Source organism: Argopecten irradians, chromosome 2 (assembly GCF_041381155.1).
Source record: "Argopecten irradians isolate NY chromosome 2, Ai_NY, whole genome shotgun sequence".
Lineage (NCBI taxonomy): Eukaryota > Metazoa > Mollusca > Bivalvia > Pectinida > Pectinidae > Argopecten > Argopecten irradians.
The window spans coordinates 51,721,997-51,729,030 of NC_091135.1; the positions used below are offsets into that span (position 1 = coordinate 51,721,997).

Genomic DNA, 7,034 nt, shown 5'->3' on the forward strand with positions numbered 1-7,034 from the left:
TAATTATATACCTAATTAGTGCCTGGTATCATAATTATATACCTAATTAGTGCCTGGTATCATAATTATATACCTAATTAGTGCCTGGTATCATAATTATATACCTAATTAGTGCCTGGTATCATAAATATATACCTAATTATTGCCTGGTATAATGGTATTATAATTCCATACATGTACTTAATTGTATTATACCCACATCCTTTTCTTAGTGTCATATAAATCATTGTGTCAAATAATATTAATACAAATGTACTAAAGTGTTAGGTATCATAACGATACCTTATTAGTGTCGGGTATCAAAATTACATACCTAATTAATATCTGGTATCATAATAGCAAAACAATGAAATTAGTGTCTGGTATTCAAATTTGCATACCTAGTGTCTGACATCATAATTTTATATCTAATAAGTGTCTGGTATCATAATTACATACTTAATTAGTCACTGGTATCATAATTACATACCTAGTTAGCAACTGGTATCAAATTATATACCTAATTAGCAACTGTTTATCTTAATTACATACCTAATTAGTCGTTGGTATCATAATTACATACCTAATTAGTCACTGGTATCATAATTACATACCTAGTTAGCAACTGGTATCAAATTATATACCTAATTAGCAACTGTTTATCTTAATTACATACCTAATTAGTCACTGGTATCATAATTTCATACCTAATTAGTCGTTGGTATCATAATTACATACTTATTTAGCAACTGGTATCAAACTAAATACCTAATAAGCAACTATTATCATAAATGCATACCTAATAAGTGTCTGTTATCATAATTTCATATATAATTAGTGTCTGGTATCATAATTACATGCCTAATTATCAACTGGTATCATAAATGCATACCTAATTAGTGAATAGTATTAAATTACATACTTAATTGGCATTATGTATATTTATTATCACAATTATATGCAAAATACCATTTAGATTTACTCCTACAATGAAACCAAATTATGCATTTGTACATAGCTTTAATTATTTTTTTGTTTTCATAGAATATACCTACATATATAGTTTTGTAAGAAATTAATAGTTTGCTTCTGTTGTCTGAATAACATTCCCATCTTTAGACGCAACAAAAATTTTTTTTATGTATATATAATTTCAACATTTTTTTTCTTCTCCTTTTTATCTTTGTTAAAATTAGTTATAAAAAATTGTAAAAAAAAATAATATAAATGCCTGTATAAATCATCCACTACAAAAAATGTCAGCAAATAATAAGTTTACAAATAAGTGATAATTTTTTTTTTTTTTTTTGTTTTTTTCGTAATTTGTCATTCGTATATGCGTACATGTAGCTTTAAAAATCAATTGTCTCACCACCACCTAACTTTTATTTAACTGTATGTTTGTGAACGTTTGTACTCTGAAAATACGGTTTTTTTTCCTTTTGAATATCTTATCTATACAACTTATGAACATCTCCTGTTTTCTCTATAAGTTCTTTCTCTTTACTATAAACCTTGACCTTTCCTTTCATGATCCCTGTCTCTTTTTTCTAAAGCCTGAGTGCCCTGATTATAATGTATATATATGTATGGTAAATTCAGCCGGTTACCGCCCCATCTGTAGCTTGTTATTTGATGATCATGGGTAATGATTTAGTACAATATCGGGCGGCAATCGGTTGCTTCTATCAACGTACTCATTTTTTATTGATGTCACAAAAATTTGTTTACTATATGAAATTGACCGATATTTATAGTGGCTGCAGGTCTAAAGCAACTTTCATGTTTAAAAAACTTGTAACATTTATTTATGTGTTAATGAGATGTTTGACCAATAATTCTAGTTTCCTACTGATACTACACCTCCTCCTACTCTCATGTAATGATGTACATCCAAACCCAGGTCCTCCAGATCAAAATTATACCATTTCTATCTTTCATTTGAATATCCGTAGTTTAAGAAATAAACTATCCCAATTAGAAAATTTAACTTCTGATAATGATGTTATCTGCGTCACTGAGACTCACCTTGATAATTCTGTAGCTGACACTGATTTACTCCTGGGTGGTTATGAATTATATCGTAAGGATAGGGGAAGTCCGGGAGGGGGGTTAGCTGTGTATACATCCAGTCTCTTGTGCACCCGTCGTAGAGCGGACTTAGAATTTCGAGTGGGCGAAGTGATATGGACAGAGATCCAGTATCCAAGAAAGAAATTTCTCCTGTGTACATTGTATAGACCTCCACACGCTTCAAACACCTTTTGGGACCAATTTCATTTTTCTATAGACACTGCCTTCCAAGAAACTCCACACATCATTATAGTTGGCGATATAAACGTTGACCTTTTAACCGTCGGAAATTCACACAAAATCTACGATATTATCCACACATTTCACTTCACCAATGTCATTGATAGACCGACACGTGTAGCGCGCACGTCCTCCACACTACTTGACCCAATTTTACTGTCTGACACATGTATCTCTAACTTTTCTGACGTAATTGATATTGACGACGAAATTTCTGATCACAAAGCGACGACTGTAGAAATTAACGTAGAAACAGCTATCTCCAGAACATATAAACGAACAATAAGATGTTATAATCAGGCAAATTATGAGACGTTTAAAAATAAATTAGATGAGACTGACTGGCTAAATTTTTTTTCGACAGCGAACTCCCCAGACGACATGTGTGAAAAATTTACTGACAAATTTCTAGATATAGCTGGGGAGTGCATACCAACTAAAACCATTACTATTCGGCCTAATGACAAACCGTGGTTCAATTCTGACCTTAGACGAGAAATAAGAAAACGAGACAGACTTTTAAAGATTTTTAAACGACATCGAACAACGTTAAATCTTACTAATTTTCGGAAACAACGTAATCATGTAAACAATTTAAAAAAGCACACCAAAGAAAATTTTTATTCAGATATAAATGGCATTTTAGATCGTCACTCGAATTCAAACCCTAGAAACTACTGGAAAATCATTCGAAGATTATTAAAAACCTCGGACACTACTAACTCTATTCCTCCTCTATTAAACGATGCAGGGCAACCTGAAATGACGGATGTAGGTAAAGCCAATTTATTAAATGATTACTTTGTTTCCATATCAACTATTGACGATTCACAAATTGACGTTCCAGAGTTAGAGATTAGGACTGACTCTAATATAACCGACATACAATTTCAACCGACCGACATTATAGACATTCTTAAATCCTTACCTATCAATAAAGCAGTAGGACACGACGGAATCAGCCATAACATGCTAAAACACACAGCATCTTCTATTGCATTACCCTTATTTCTAATATTCAGATCTTCCTTGGATACTGGTATCTTCCCAAAACAGTGGAAATTAGCTCTAGTCATGCCATTCTTTAAAAAGGGAGATAAGCATAATTCTACTAACTATAGACCTATATCTCTCTTAAGTACAATAGGAAAAGTTTTTGAAAGATTGGTAGTCAAATATCTAAACAATTACTTACTTGATAATTCCCTCATATATAAATATCAGTCAGGTTTTCAACCTGGACATTCTTCATCTCACCAACTTATTGAAATCTACCATTCCCTATGTGAAAATATTGAAAAAATGCACTCAACATGTTTAGTTTTCTGTGATATTTCGAAAGCATTCGATCGTGTGTGGCACAAGGGACTGAATGTTAAACTAGCAAATTATGGTATAGGCGGAAAATTGCTAAATTGGTTAAAAAAATTACATCAGTAATCGGAAACAGCAAGTTTTTGTAGGAAATAGTAAATCTTCCGTCAAATCTACAAATTCTGGTGTCCCCCAAGGCTCAGTATTAGGTCCGTTCCTTTTTATATTGTATATTAATGATATTTCTGACAACCTCGAAAGTCTTTCTAAATTATTTGCTGATGATACTTCTTTGCTATGCTCTGGGCCATCAATTTTAGAAATAGAAACTAAAATTAACGAAGACCTTAGTAAAATTCAAAATTGGGCAAATAAATGGTTAGTAACTTTTAACCCCCAAAAGACGGAAGCTTTACTTATTTCTAATACGGAACATAATCACATAATCGATATCAAATTCAATAATGTAAGTGTAGATTTTGTAGATAATCATAAGCACTTAGGAGTAACTTTGGAAGCTAATTGTAAATGGAATATCCACATTGATAATATATGTAAACAGGTATCAAAACAGGTAAGTGTTCTTCGAAAACTTAAAGATACTCTTAATAAACAAACTTTAATAAAAATTTACAAGTCATACATTCGGCCACTGTTTGAATACTGTTGTGAGGTTTGGGATGGGTGCTCTCTTAGTGACGCAGAAAAATTAGAAAAACTTCAGCTTGAATCTGTAGAATAATTACTGGACTACCGTCTTACGCTAGCAGAAATTCACTGTATTTGGAAAGCGGTCTAGAACCACTTACTTCCCGTCGTTCCCGTAGAAAACTACAACTATTTTACAAAATAAATAACAAAATTACACCCAACTACCTCTATTCATTATTACCCCCACTAGTCTCAGAAAATTCTTCCTATAATCTGCGAAATGCTAACAACTTTACTTTACCTAATTTCCGTCTCCAGCTCTCAAATGCATCGTATTTTCCTTCCACTATTCGACTTTGGAACCAGCTAGATATAAATATTAGAAATAGTGTTTCATATAACATTTTTAAAAAGTCTCTGAATAATCTTACAAAAGTACCTATTTATTATTATTCTATTGGAAATAGAAAAGCAAATATATTGCATGCCAGATTAAGAAATAGATGTAGTACCCTTAACAATGATTTATTCCGCTCTAATTTAATAGATTACCAGCAATGCCAATGTGGGCATCCCATTGAGGATGCCCATCACTTCTTCTTTACATGTAATAATTACGCTGACCAGAGAATTCAATTATTTCGAACATTAAACAACTTCATTCCTTTAGATCTGCAGCTACTACTACATGGAAGTCCAGATTTAACTATTGAAGATAACATTACAATATGTCAGAGCACTCAAGAGTATATAACTGAATGTAATAGGTTTTAACCCCCCTCCCTCCTCCTTTACGTTTCCTATTTATAATATGAACTATATGTAATAAAAAAATGTTTCTTAATATCCTTCCGATGCTGACGATCGAAGAGAAACGTAATTAAGAAAGCAACAGATTGACAGGAGAAAGATACCAAGGCACGGGATGTGATGAACTTTAAGTAAAGCAGCGAGACAAGAACAGCGATCAGTACAACTTCAGTCGTCAGCATCGGGAGTGATCACAAATACATACACTTCAATAAATTAAGTAATTATATACATTTATTTAAATAAACTCTCTCTTCTCTCTCTCTCTCTCTCTCTCTCTTCCCCCCTCTCTCTCTCTCTCTCTAAAATCTTGTAAATATGTAAATATGTATATTTTGCCATTTTTGTATTCTTTGTTATAAAATTGATTATAATTCTGTAGGGAGAGGGCTTCATATAAGTTGGAAAACTTGTGCCCAATCCCATTGTATATAAAAATTACACAATAAAATATGTTTAAATCAAAAAACACAAAAATCTGTCTGTATTCTAAATAACCCGGAAGCGGTTTATGATGAGAGTACACTCAGATTTTTGTGTTATATTTACATGACATAAAACTGAATATTTTTACCTGTGATTCCACTGGTATTGATGGGCTCCTTTATCTCAGAATTAAATTATTACAATGCCGTACCAACTAATCCAATGCAACCTTATATACGGCGACGTCGTGTTTTGTGCTGCCAACATAATTTTTTAAACCAACAAAAAATGCTTGTTATAAGCAAGATTAAATTTAATTGCTTTAGATATATATTTTGCTACTTTATAGAACACTATTATATTCATTTTTAAACTCGTTTGCCGTTTGTCACTACATTATCATCATTGTGGCGTATCATTTAGGACGAGTTATCTCTCTTTAGCAGTAGCATTATTTGATGACTGTGCTAAATGTTCATCTCTTTCAAAAAAAAAAAAAAAAAAAATCTTCTCTACTAGCTGAAAAAGTATCCCAAATAATGTTTTCTTCTAGTTTTCTTTTGAAGATAAATTCCTTCCGCTAGTGAGCGTCATAAACTATGTATACGCCATACGATATGTAGGTTGTCTAAATTCATGTTTCACGGAAATGCATGTACAGGTTAAATAACACAACTTTTCTTTAAACACAAACTAATAAACATATGCGCTAAATAGTGATAAATGGTTTCCACACGTGTAATCGGCACTCTTGTCCAATACTAAGTATGTGTGGGAAAATTCAGTTCCTTCCTAATTAAAACAAGATATACGTTTGATACAAACATGGTATCGTAAAGGTATTAGACTGAATTACCTGCCTTCTAGACCGCGTTCATCAAAACGAATTTTCGGAGTAAAGGTACTGTTTTGGAGCTCCGCCAACAATGACGCATAAGTAACTATGACGTCATTCTATTGTTTACGCGTGCATTTCTCCCATCTCTATGTTTGTTAACAACGCCTTGTGCTGTTCAACAATTATATCTAGATATCTACCCACGTTATACACCACTGTTAGCCCGAGTATGGGTTGTAAACATAATAAAGTAGTGAGGACAAAACAGCGAACATCTGGAAGTCCAAGAGATTCTCAAACATCAGTGAAACAACAACAATCAGACGGACAGACAAGCCTGCGTCCGTCCGTCCGGACAGTAGATGTCCAGTCTTTCTCACAGCCTTATAGTCCGGTCCCGCCTCGTCTCGCTAGGTCAGTCAGCAATACAACATTCGCCGTCACTAAAGGAAGATGTTCTGGTCAACCACGTGCATCAGACTCCGACAGTGAAGACTTCCTTGTGGACGCAGGACACTACCGTGACTTTCCGGCTGGAAGTAGATATTCCGCAGAGCCATCTCCAGTGCTGGACGGACGTCTCATCCGGACAATAATTCGAAAGGTGGAGGACTACAAACGGTTTGACTGTATCAACAGCGATGATATATCAGATATCGTTGAGATCTACCATTGTTCAGACGACAGCGATGCGGACGACGAA

At 33.5% G+C, this 7,034-nt stretch overlaps 1 protein-coding gene and 1 long non-coding RNA gene across 2 annotated transcripts in view; both read right to left on the reverse strand.

Annotated features, from left to right (window-relative positions):
* The window catches only part of LOC138315866 (small conductance calcium-activated potassium channel protein 2-like), a 76,288-nt gene extending 72,581 nt beyond the window's left edge, over positions 1–3,707 (reverse strand). Inside the window, exon 1 of the mRNA XM_069257178.1 lies at positions 2,008–3,707. The gene's annotated coding sequence lies outside the window, so the exon portion shown is untranslated. The remainder of the gene's footprint in view (positions 1–2,007) is intronic.
* Positions 3,708–4,557: 850 nt separating this feature from the next.
* LOC138315874 (uncharacterized) lies at positions 4,558–6,418 on the reverse strand. The gene is made up of 3 exons (XR_011207546.1): positions 6,350–6,418; positions 5,642–5,750; positions 4,558–4,623 (listed from the first exon to the last, which is right to left on the reverse strand). It is a non-coding gene; the product is annotated as an uncharacterized lncRNA (long non-coding RNA).
* Between the last annotated feature and the right edge of the window lie 616 nt (positions 6,419–7,034).